The sequence below is a fragment of the Rhinichthys klamathensis genome, unplaced genomic scaffold, assembly GCF_029890125.1.
Source record: "Rhinichthys klamathensis goyatoka isolate OS25496 unplaced genomic scaffold, OSU_Roscu_1.1 h1tg000240l_1, whole genome shotgun sequence".
Lineage (NCBI taxonomy): Eukaryota > Metazoa > Chordata > Actinopteri > Cypriniformes > Leuciscidae > Rhinichthys > Rhinichthys klamathensis.
This window is the reverse complement of record NW_026606762.1, coordinates 1,785,155-1,797,857: the sequence shown is the minus strand read 5'-3', so window position 1 is coordinate 1,797,857 and position 12,703 is coordinate 1,785,155. Positions and strand designations below refer to the sequence as shown.

General features: G+C 43.6%; 1 long non-coding RNA gene across 1 annotated transcript; it reads left to right on the top strand.

The window, feature by feature from the left end:
- The first annotated feature begins 1,324 nt into the window (after positions 1 to 1,324).
- LOC130100313 (uncharacterized) lies at positions 1,325 to 1,615 on the top strand. Its single transcript, XR_008808851.1, has 2 exons — positions 1,325 to 1,463; positions 1,548 to 1,615. It is a non-coding gene; the product is annotated as an uncharacterized LOC130100313 (long non-coding RNA).
- Positions 1,616 to 12,703: the final 11,088 nt, after the last annotated feature.

Genomic DNA, 12,703 nt, shown 5'->3' with positions numbered 1-12,703 from the left:
CGACCCATTTTTGGTTTGAAAACCACTGGCCTAAGCCCATTATAAAAAAAATAATAAATAAAAAAGCAATACTGCTGCATCAGCAAAAGAAAGTTGGCTTGGCAAATAATAATGGACAGAGTAAATGCTTGAGTTTAGAAAATTATAAATTGGGTATTTTCCCTTTGTGAGTCACAATGAAAGGGGAAAATAGCCTACCCCATTTATAATTTGTGACGCAAAAATTCTTTGGGGGCATGTAGTAAAAATAGACAAGTATTTACTTGTTGGCCTCCATACATTTCTTAATATTACAGTAGTAATGCACATAATTGGCTAGTTATATGTTGGCTTCTAGTTTTATCAGGTGTAATCCTTCTGGAGCCAGAAGAAGTGTGAGCCAAGTCAAAATGAAACACAAAAACATTCTCCAGTAAGGTAATATTTTCTAAACTTACTAAACTTGTTACTGACATTTAATACTAATTTAGTATTAAATGTAATTTAGTTTTCTATGTAGCCAATAGAAAGAAGGGAGCTGAGGAGCTGGCACTGTCCCTTAATAAAGGGCCACCTGTGGTCGATGGGATTCCAGGGGGCAGTTCGTCAGACTCAGCTACCAAGACAAGTGGCTTAGTAAAATGTAGGTGTACCATATTAATACTTATGATTTATTGATGTTTACACTGTTTTTGTCAGTGTTTTAATAAATAAAATCATCAACACTGTCACCATTTTAAAAAGGCATTTTGAATTCATTTTACAGTCATTGATTCACTTGTGCAGTGTGCATGCTGCTTTGACTGCATATGCTGTATACTGTAATCGTATTACTAGTACTTAGATGCTCCTAATGTCCTTCTTTATTAGTTGTATTTGCTTAAGAATATACATTGAGAATTGAATATGCATGATTATCATGGTTTAATTATCTTGCAGTTGCTGATGGCCACATTGTTGGATCCTCCTGCAACACCACACTCTGTCACAGTTGTAAGTGATTATTGTCTTTAGGTTTCTGTTTGCTAGACCAAGCATCCTTCCTTATTTTCACTGTAGGATGATGATGAAGAGACCACTTCTGCTGTGACAGAAACAGAAAATGTGGGGAGGCCCATAGAGGTATGATGCATAGAATGCATTTCCCCTTTTTTACACAAGAGAATAAATAAATTGTCATTGTCATTTTACAGAATATGGCAGGAGATTTTAATACAGATGAGGGTCCATCTACCTCCACACAGAATCTTAGCAGTGTAAAAAATGTTCTGCAGTTCTCCTTCCTCATTTAAATATTTGGTTTGTATTACAGACTTTTTCAGTCTTTCTAGTTTCCTGCCAAAAAGCTGTATAAGGTCCACCTTTAAAAGCAAATCAGAAAAAGTGACATGGAGATGGACCTTATACAGCTTCAAATGGAGGAGAAAAGGCTTAACCTAAAAAAGGCCAGACTTGAAATTGAATTGCTGGAGCACCAGCTTAAGGTGGGAAACAGCATGTGAACATTAATCTGTCATTTGTTGTTGAATTAAATCTAAAGCAATAAATACAAATGTCTTTTGTTACAGGAAATAAAGAAACAATGAACAACACTTGACTGTTAACTGGTTTTAATTAAAGTGATTTTGGCAAATCATGTCTTGTACCACCCTGCCATCTCTTTGGTCTACTGGGTTCACTGGGGGTTCCTCTTGGCCACATATTACCTAGTTAGTGGGGACCAGTGATGAGGGTGATTTAATGGTTTAAACACCCAAACATTTAGCATCCAAAAAATCTATTGTCACCTGCACATTGATGCTATGCATTGACTTCCTATATACATAGTCTCCTTCATTGATGGAAGGAGCTTTCATGTGAATGTGGGTTCCATCAATGCACACAATCACATTTGGGAACCCTGAAATTGAAAGTTATATAATTACATTTATAATTATTGTGACTGTATAAAGTAGGGTTAGATTAAGTAGTGCTATATGTAACTAAAATGGTCAGGGGACGCCATGCTCTGTCACCTCTCTGAAACAAACTAACCCTGGAACATAACCTGCTCCGGAGCAGGTTAAGTTCAGAGAGTGAGTTGCTATGACTACTAACATACCCTGAAAGTTACCTCCGTTTTTGGAACCGAAAGTTGAGGTTATCCGCTTACTTACTCTTAAACATACCCGGGTATGTCACATAACCTGCTTTCTGGAATACACCCCTGAAACACACACACCACAACAACAACACCAAACTACACACATCTCCATATTGCAACACTTTGAATACGTGCGAGTACGTAACACTTCCCCCCTAAAAGATTTCAATTAATTTTAAAGACAAGACATTGAAACGTAGACACAACCAAAAAAAAAAATATATATATTGTATTTTAGTTACTTATTATGCTCTCGACAAGGCGTCAGCAACAACATTTTCAGAACCCTTCTTATGCTTAATGTTGAGGTTGTAATTTTGCATAAACGCATGAGTCGTTGGTTATGATCAGGCCAGCTGACAGTCTTGCCTGGGCCCGGGACAAGATAATCTTAGATGGGCTTTTTTTACTTTTACCCAAAATGAATAATAAAAACACGTTTAAATGGGTACATTTTCTATAAATGTCTTCATTTTCTTTTCTGACATAGCCTACTGCAGTTCTTGTTAAAACACACTAGACATGCATAATCTGTGCATTTTGGGCACTTTTTGTGTGAAATCATATTTATTTTTTGTCCATCAAAAGTGTGCTTTCACTTTTAAGCATGAGCAGCGCAGCAAAAATAGACTCGGATCTGACCCATTATCTGTTCACCGATGATGACGATGCATTTCAGCCGGCTTTTTATTTCTCATCTCCATAAATAGTAGTAAAGCTAATCCAAGGGCTAGAAATCAATGAATTCTTTGCTAATACTTCCTCGTCATCATGGAGAGCGCAGTTCGCACCGCTCTCTCCTTTCCGCAAGCGTTTGCTCTCCCGTGGCGTCTGTCGTTGCTATGCAACAATGAACTTAGGCGCGCCTGTAAAAACGAGCGCGCCGCGTCGCTATTATGAGCTAATATCCAAAATATTTCCATATGTGGCTCTTTCCTCCTTTCTTATCAACAAGTGGATTTACAGCCACCACAGCAGCAGCACCGCCGGTCGCCATGTCTCAGCGCTTTTATGAAGAGGACGCAACTGCACGCGCTTTGGGCATGCACGCGCATCCCGGGTTTGAGAAAACCTGGTACCATGGCGTGACGTTTAAAAAGAAATTTGTACCGACTTGGTACCGAAGTGCCGGGTCTTTGACAACACTCATAAACGTTGGCTGCGCTGTTTCTTACCTTGCTCTACGTTGACTTTACTAACGTTAGTTCCAGCTTCACCGTCACCACCTTTTTAAAAATATTTGTTTAGGACATCTCGAAGGCCTCTACTTTCTTCTTCTCTTTTCTTTTCTTTTCTGAGCACCGGACCTGTGCTGACCGGACATTTTGAGCGTAACGTTAGCCTACTGAACTTCAAATCAAATGACAACATCATATTTCGATCAGTGGCCAAACCATTTTTGTTTGGGGGGAGGGGGGGAGGGGGGAGGGGGGGGGGGGGGGGTTCTTGACCACTATTTCAAGGACAATTAGGAAGAAAACGAATAAAAAGCTTTTATGTAACTCAAATATTAGATATTTTTTCAACAAATATGCCTATTTTATTTATTTTTTTAACAATTATTCCATAAATTAATGAGGGCCCAGTTCTGGGCCCCCCTCCCTACCCTGGGCCCGGGACAACAGACCCGTTTGTCCCCCCCTGTCGGCGGGCCTGGTTATGATTATACATCTTCGACAAAAATACTAACGGGTTATGATCAGTATATACCGTAACAGGTAAAGCAGAAGAACCGACATAAACCTCAAAGAACTCCAATGCTAGAAGAAGTCCAAGGGCTTCCTTCTCTATTGTAGAGTAATTTATCTGATGCTTGTTAAATTTTCGCGAAAAATACCAAACTGGATGATCTAGACAAATGTCATCTTCTTGAAGAAGTACGGCGCCAGTACCCAACGCACTCGCATCCACTTCAAGCTTAAATGGACGTGAGAAATCCGGAGCAGCTAGGACAGGTGCACTACTTAACAGAATCTTTACGCTATTAAAAGCATGTTGCCATGATTCTGACCATATGAAATTAGTTGCAGGACTTAATAGATTGTAAGGGAATGTACAACAGTTGAGAAATTTCGGCAAAAATTCCTATAATACCCAGCCATGCCTAGGAAACGACGTAACTCTCGTCGTGTGGTGGGCACAGGAAAATCAACTATAGCGGAAACTTTTGCACCCACCGGCCGGACTTGACCCTGGCCGACTACCTTACCTAAGTATGTAATTGTGGCTTTCCCAAACTCACATTTTGCCAGATTTATAGTTAAGGACGCACTTGCTAAACGTTTGAATACGGTTCTCAGGAGGGAAAAATGCTCATGCCAGTCGGAGGAATAAATCACCAGGTCATCAAGGTAAGCATTACAATTTGGCACTCCTGATAATACAATATTGACAAGCCGCTGAAATGTTGCCGGAGCGTTCCGCAATCCGAACGCCATTACCTTGTATTGCAGAAAGTTATCAGGAGTTACGAAAGCGGATATTACTGCAGCGCGTGGTGTAAGAGGGACTTGCCAGTAACCTTTAAGTAGATCTAATTTGGTTACGAACTTTGCGGAGCCCAAGTTGTCTATACAGTCCTCCATCCTAGGTAGAGGATAACTGTCCGGAACAGTAACAGAGTTTACCTTTCTATAGTCTGTACAGAATCGAAATGTACCATCTGGTTTTGAGACAAGAAGACACGGTGAACTCCATGGGCTGAAACTGGGTTCAGCTAGATCGTTCTTTAGTAAATACTCAACTTCTGTTTTCATCACTGATCGTTTCGTACTATTTACTCGATAAGCGTGTTGTTTGACTGGAAAATCACATGTGATCTGAATGTCATGTTGTAATACAGTCGTTTGGGATGGAATATCACCAAACAGCATAGGGAAATCACGAATTACTTTTAAAACATCCTGCATCTGGGCTTTGGACAAATCAGATAGAAACGATGGTAATGACTGTAGTATTTCAGAATTAGACAGTCTGGCACACCCATGAGAATTACGAAGGGAAACGCCATCATCAACAAACGACTCACCAGCAGATGGCGATATCACCTCGCAATCCTCGGCAGTGGGTGCTGAAACAACTGCAACAGACGTAGCAACAGAATTAGAATTCAGATTATCTATTTCCTCAATTCTCTCAGATGATTTTCTGGAACGATACAACTTTAACATATTCACATGACATGTCCGAAATTTCCGTTTACGATCTGGAGTATGCACAACATAATCTGTCTCACTCAACTTTTTAGATACCACGTATGGACCAAAAAATCGAGCAGACAGAGCAGAACCAGGAATTGGCAAAAGTATCAATACTTTGTCTTCAGGTTTAATCTCACGAGTAACAGACTTTATGTCGAAATGCTTTTTCATACTCCTCTGAGCTACAGCCAGATGTTCTTTTGCAAACGTACAGGCAGTATGCAAGCGCTCTCTGAATCGGCAAACATAATCCAGTATATTTTCCTTAGTTGCGGCATCCTCACGCAACATTCCCTCTTTTAAAACTTTGAGTGGACCACGCACGGTATGTCCAAACACTAGATCCGCAGGACTAAAACAAAGAGACTCTTGAACTGTTTCGCGAACACCAAATAAGACTAATGGGACTCCCTCATCCCACTCTTTACCGGAGCTTAAACAGTATTTGCGCAGCATTGATTTTAACGTTTGGTGAAAACGTTCAACTGCCCCTTGGCTTTCGGGATGGTACGGACTCGAAACTCTGTGCGATATTTCCAAGGTTTTTAACACCTGTCTGAACAGTCTGGAGAGAAAATTCCTTCCCTGATCTGTCTGTACAATTTTTGGCAATCCAAATGTGGAAAATAATTTAATCAATGCCTTTACAATTGTAACAGAAGGAATTTTTCTCAGTGGAATTGCTTCTGGATTTCGTGTTGTAGAGCACATAATTGTTAGTAAAAACTGATTTCCTGACTTGGTCTTTGGTAAAGGGCTGACACAATCTAAAATGACATGCTCGAAAGGCTCTCCAATTACAGTGATCGGAATCAATGGAGCTGGTGGGATCTTTTGATTTGGGTTTCCGTTACCTGACACACATGACAAGTGTTACAATACTGACAGACATCTTTCTTCAGACCAGGCCAAAAGAAATGTTTCAATATACGATTATATGTTTTCGTAATTCCTAGATGACCTGACATTGGATGATCATGAGCCAAACTTAAGACTTGCTGTCTGTAAGCAGTGGGTAACACAATTTGACAGGTAACATCCCACTCACTCTCCATACCAGCGACAGGTCTCCACTTACGTAACAGTAACTCATCGTCGATCACATATTCAGCTTTACTATCCTTTATAGATTTTGGATGCCCAGCAGCAGAAAACAACTTAGTCAAAGAAGGATCATCTCGCTGTGATGCTACCATCCGTTCACGTTTTATTGGTACTGTCATCACTTCTAAATCAGTCACACCTTCATCAACCCTTTGATCTGGTTTCACAACCTTAGAACACTGCAACTCGGATGAAGAGTTCTCTTCAGCAAAGAGTGGCATCATGAATGAATCATTCAACGTAATGTCGTTGCCTATTCTTCGCTTTTGCGCGCGCGTCACAACATTTGCGGGAAACACATCCGGAAATGTATCAGCAATATCATTAGAGTTAACAAAGTCAGGCTTGTCAACCACTTCTACAACGGGTGTCACCTTTCCTCCAGCCAAATCATTGCCAAGAATAAACGTAACCCCTTTCACAGGAAGGGAGGAACGTACTGCAACCTTAACAAATACTGAAATCAACTCGCACTGTAAATTAACACGATGTAGCGGAACCTTTATAATATCCATTCCAATACCCTGAATTAGTACACTTGAACCACACGATGTCCGTTCTGACAATGGAAGGACCTCGGATACAATAAATGACTGAATTGCCCCAGTGTCTCGTAAAATCTGGATCTCTTTTTGTTCCTCAGGTCTACCATTTATTGACAGTAAACCTTTCATCACAAATGGTTTAAATCTTTCATCAAACTCATTCGTTTCTGACACATGATCAGAGCGCACGGGCACTGTTCTCACAAAACCAACTGGTTTTGGTGGTCCAGATTGTTTTCGTTGTAAAGTTAAACAATCGGCAATTACGTGTCCTGTTTTATGACAATAAAAATATTCTCTTGTTTCTTTATGCTGTGATGTATTAACCTTAACACAGGGACTCAAATTTTGTGGTGTAGGCAAAGACAGCGATTTGTCAAACCGAGTCGAAACGAATACACTCTTGTGGGTTAAAACAAATTCATCGGCCAAAACTGCAGCCTGAGACAAATTCGTTACCTTTTTTTTCGTTTAAATAAGTAACCACACGTTCAGGTAAGCAATTCTTGAGCTCTTCCAAAAGCATCAAATCCCTTAGAGAATTAAAATCTTTCGTCTTATTCGCGGCCAACCACTTATCGAAAAGAATTCCTTTCTCACGGGCAAATTCTACGAACGTTTGTTGTGCTGTTTTCTTCTGGCTTCGAAACCGTTGTCGATAAGCTTCGGGCACAAGCTCATACGCGCGGAGAATAGCGTTCTTCACCGTCTCATAGTGCAAGCTATCCTCTACCGGCAGTGCTGAAATAACCGCCTGAGCTTTTCCGACCAATCTACATTGTAATAAAAGAGACCATACCTCTTTCGGCCATTTAAGTGCGGATGCTAGACGTTCAAACGCTGAAAAATAGGTATCCACCTCGGTTTCTCTGAAGTGAGGCACCAAAGATATGTGCTTACTAACATCAAAGACAGCTGTTGAAACATCACTTGCAACATGAGAGGTAACCACAGGATTAGACATAACCGAGTCAGAGACAACTTTCCTTGACTCCAACTCAAGTTTTCTCAAATTGACCTGTGTTTCAGCCTCAATCTCTAAACTGCGTATCTTGAGACGCATCTCCATGTCGGCCTTACGTGTCTCTGCCCGCTCCTGTGCTTCCATCTGCATTCGGGCGAGTCGGACCTTAAGTCGCACATCGCCACCGGAAAGCGGAGAAAAGGGAGAAAAGGCAGCCTTAGTCTCGGCCCCGACCTCCACCTCGGAAGCCTCGCTCAGCACCTTCTCATGTACCAGGGCTTTTTGAACACTTCTCCACTGCCGACCGGCCAGTCTCCACACCATCCGCTCAAGCACATGAAGTTCAACCAGCCTTTGATGAATAGCAGCTTTAATTGTTGCCTTTAATGCCTGTCTCACCACAGAGATTCCATAGTGGTCAGCGATTTTTAACAAATCATCCTTTCTGCACTTGTTAAATGTGTCTAATGTTGGTGTATCAATAAACGACTGCAAATCAAAATCAAATGTACTCATGATTTCAACTTTAACGTCCCTGTCACTATATCCGTTTATAATGTACACAAGCGTTTCCTTGCAAAATCCCGAATAAAGATATACACACACTATAATTATCAATAACCGGGAAAAATCCAACTGTTTGGATCCCGGACGAGCCCCCATAAATGTTACGTCCCTATTTACGATGTCTAGGGAAATAAGGGCATAACACTTTTTAAAAATTGTGTGTGTACCTCAATGTACAGGACAGAACAAGAAGCCGACCTCAGAACTCAGCTCAAAAGGATTTATTAATCCACAGTGCCGTGAGTGAAGAAAATAATATTTACAATATATATAAACAATGAATACGAACAATAACAAAATAACGACTTTAAACACAAACAAAAACACAAGGTGGGAAGGCGAGCACGAGAGATGCCAAAATCAAAGAAATCAATAAAACAAAACAAACCAGCTAAAAGGTTAATTCAGCTAAACTAACTACCAAACGAAAAATGTAGAAAAGAAATCTTCGGCGTCAAGAGGCTCTAACTAAACAACACTAACTAAATAACAAAACTTACAAAGTGGGCACTCTCCTAAACTAGTGTGTCTAACATAATCCAAAACATTCTAAGTGCAAAGTGTATGTCGCGCGACCTACTAACCTGCTCTCTTCCCAGCTTTACACACTCTGTGTAAACTGATCAGGCTGAACAGTATACTCAAAACACTATGCAACAATTAAACAGAACTCGAATGTTAGACACACAGACAAATCATTGACAGCAAGTCAAACAAGCGCAACAAACAAAAGTGAGCAAACAGCTGTTGACATGGAAGTGATCACGGGCATTTGAATGAAGTGGTGAGATGTGATTGGATGAGGTGAACCGAAACGTCATCATCCTTCATTAAGATTGACAGGTGGTAGATTGATTCAACGAAGACCTGAAATACACACACCACAACAACAACACCAAACTACACACATCTCCATACAGGGCCGGCGATTGCTATTCGGTTGTTAAGTCTGACGTCACGCGTGACGTTTAGCCTCTTCCGGGCCCAAGCGCTCCGCTCGTCCACTCCAGTGTCATGACGGGTCACAGAATCACTGGAAGCAATAGCAAGTAACTCAGTTTATTGACAGACTTGAGACAGACAATGACACGGGCGTGGAACGATGGCGCAGGGACTTCGATGGTCAGTGGTGAAGACAGGAACCGTGAAGTGGTGAACACTGAAGACGGAATCCACACAACCCAAACGATAATCCACAGACGATGACGAACCCACGACGAAACACGAACACCGGACGAGCGGGAAGACAAGACTGGAACACCGACACAGGAGACATCAAACACGATCTGACAAAGAGGACAAAAACCAGTGAATATAAATAGGGTGAGGAAATGGACTGCAGCTGGCGGTGATAATGATGATCAGCTGGAGCGGATCAGGTAATGTCACAACACTCACGCCCACTACGCACGTGCATTCACACAACAACATAAACACGAGACAAGAAGGAACCAGAGAATCGTATACCGTGACAGTACCCCTCCTCCTAAGAACGCCTCCTGGCGTTCTCAGAACTCCTTACCTGCCGATTGTAAACATCGATAAGGGAGTGATCCAGGATGTCTCTAGCAGGTACCCAACTTCTCTCCTCCGGACCGTAACCTTCCCAGTCCACCAAGTACTGGAATCCGCGTCCCCTCCGCCTAGAGTCCAGAATACGATTGACCGAATAAGTGGTCTCCCCATCTACAAGTCGCGGCGGGGGGGGAACCGGGACTGGCGGATTAATGTGCGAATGAAACACGGGCTTGATTTTGGATACGTGGAAGACGGGATGAACTCTCCTGTACGCCGGAGGTAAATTGAGGCGGACTGCCACCGGACTAATGATCTTGGTGACAGTGAACGGGCCAATGAATTTGGGAGCAAGCTTATTGGAGACGGAGCGGAGAGGAATGTTTCTGGTAGAAAGCCACACTTTTTGACCGACGATGTATACGGGAGGCCTTGACCGGTGGCGATCGGCCTTGGCCTTGGTGCGCGCCCCTACCTGGAGTAGAGTCTCACGGGCTCTAGTCCAGGTACGGTGACACCTCTGGACGAAGGCGTGAGCAGAGGGGACCGCGACCTCGGATTCCAGACTAGGAAAAATAGGTGGCTGGTAACCTAAACTAGCCTCAAACGGAGAAAGGCCCGTGGACGACACCGGTAACGTGTTGTGGGCGTACTCCACCATGGATAGTTGTTGGCTCCATGAGGAAGGATTCTTGGAGACCACGCACCGTAACGCCCTTTCCAGGTCTTGGTTGGCTCTCTCAGTTTGGCCATTGCTCTGGGGATGAAACCCTGAGGACAGACTAACCGTCGCACCCAGTAATCTACAAAACTCTCGCCAAAATTTGGACACAAACTGGGGTCCCCTGTCGGAGACCACGTCCACCGGGAGGCCATGTAACCGAAAGACGTGATCTACGACCGTCAACGCTGTCTCCTTAGCTGAGGGTAATTTGGGTAAGGGAATAAAGTGAGCCGCCTTCGAGAACCGGTCCACCACGGTCAAAACGACTGTGTTACCCTGGGAGGGCGGGAGGGCGGTAATAAAATCTAGCGCGATGTGGGACCAGGGTCTCGAAGGGACTGGCAGCGGTTGAAGTAACCCATCTGGGGGTCGATTAGAAGTCTTACCAGTGGCACAAACTGAGCAAGCCAAGACAAAACTGTGGACGTCACGAGCCATAAGTGGCCACCAAAATCGTTGCTTAACCAAGAAGCCGGTTCGGTTGACTCCTGGATGACAAGCCACGTTGGAGCAATGACCCCACTGAATGACGTCGGACCGTAATCCCTCCGGCACAAATAAACGATTCGGTGGGCAACCGGGCGGAGGCGTTACCCCTTCTAAGGCCGACTTGACCTTCGATTCGACCTCCCATGTGAGTGTGGAAACAAATATGGTTTCGGGTAAAATGCACTCGGGAGTAGACGGGCGTTCGGAAGGCTCAAAAATACGAGATAATGAATCGGGTTTGATGTTTTTAGAACCCGGGCGGTACGAGAGAGTAAAGTCAAAACGGCCGAAAAAAAGTGCCCACCGAGCCTGCCTGGAGTTCAGTCTTTTAGCCGTTCTAATGTATTCTAGATTCTTATGATCAGTCCAGACGATAAAAGGTACCCCCGACCCTTCTAACCAGTGACGCCACTCCTCCAACGCTACTTTGACTGCCAACAACTCCCTGTTACCGATGTCGTAATTACGTTCGGCTGGGGACAAGCGATGAGACAAAAACGCGCAGGGATGCATCTTGTCGTCTGTAGGAGAGCGTTGGGATAGCACTGCACCTACCCCCACCTCTGACGCATCGACCTCCACCACGAACTGACGTGAAGAATCAGGGGCAATAAGGATGGGGGCTGAAACAAAGCGGCCTTTCAGTTTGGCAAACACAGCTTCCGCTGTGTCTGTCCACCTGAACGCAGTTCTGGGGGAGGTCAAGGCAGTCAGAGGTGCGGCTAGTTGGCTGAAATTACGAATAAAACGCCGGTAGAAATTGGCGAAGCCCAGAAACCTCTGTAGGGCCTTACGGGAATCTGGGCTTGGCCACTCGACCACAGCCTTAACCTTTTCAGGATCCATACGCACTCCTTCAGACGAAATGATGTGCCCTAGGAAAGGAACAGACTGTGCATGAAATTCGCATTTCTCCGCCTTGACAAAAAGCCCATTCTCTAGCAACCTCTGAAGCACTCGTCGGACGTGCTGCACATGTTCCTGGAGAGAAGATGAAAAAATCAATATGTCATCCAGGTAAACATATATGAACTGGTCTATCATATCTCGCAGCACGTCATTGACGAGTGCCTGGAAGACCGCGGGGGAGTTGGACAGCCCGAACGGCATAACCAAATATTCAAAGTGCCCCCTGGGGGTGTTAAACGCAGTCTTCCACTCATCCCCCTCCCTAATGCGAACCAAATGATATGCGTTACGTAAGTCCAATTTCGTGAAGACGGATGCTCCCTGCAACCTCTCGAAGGCTGAAGACATCAACGGCAAAGGATAAGTATTCTTTACCGTGATGTTGTTCAACCCCCGGTAATCGATACAAGGTCGCAGAGAACCATCCTTCTTCCCCACAAAAAAGAACCCCGCCCCCGCTGGAGAAGAGGAAGGGCGAATGAACTTGGTTGCTAGAGAATCAGAAATATATTTCTCCATGGCCTCCCTCTCCGGAACAGACAGTGAGTATAACTTGCCCTTAGG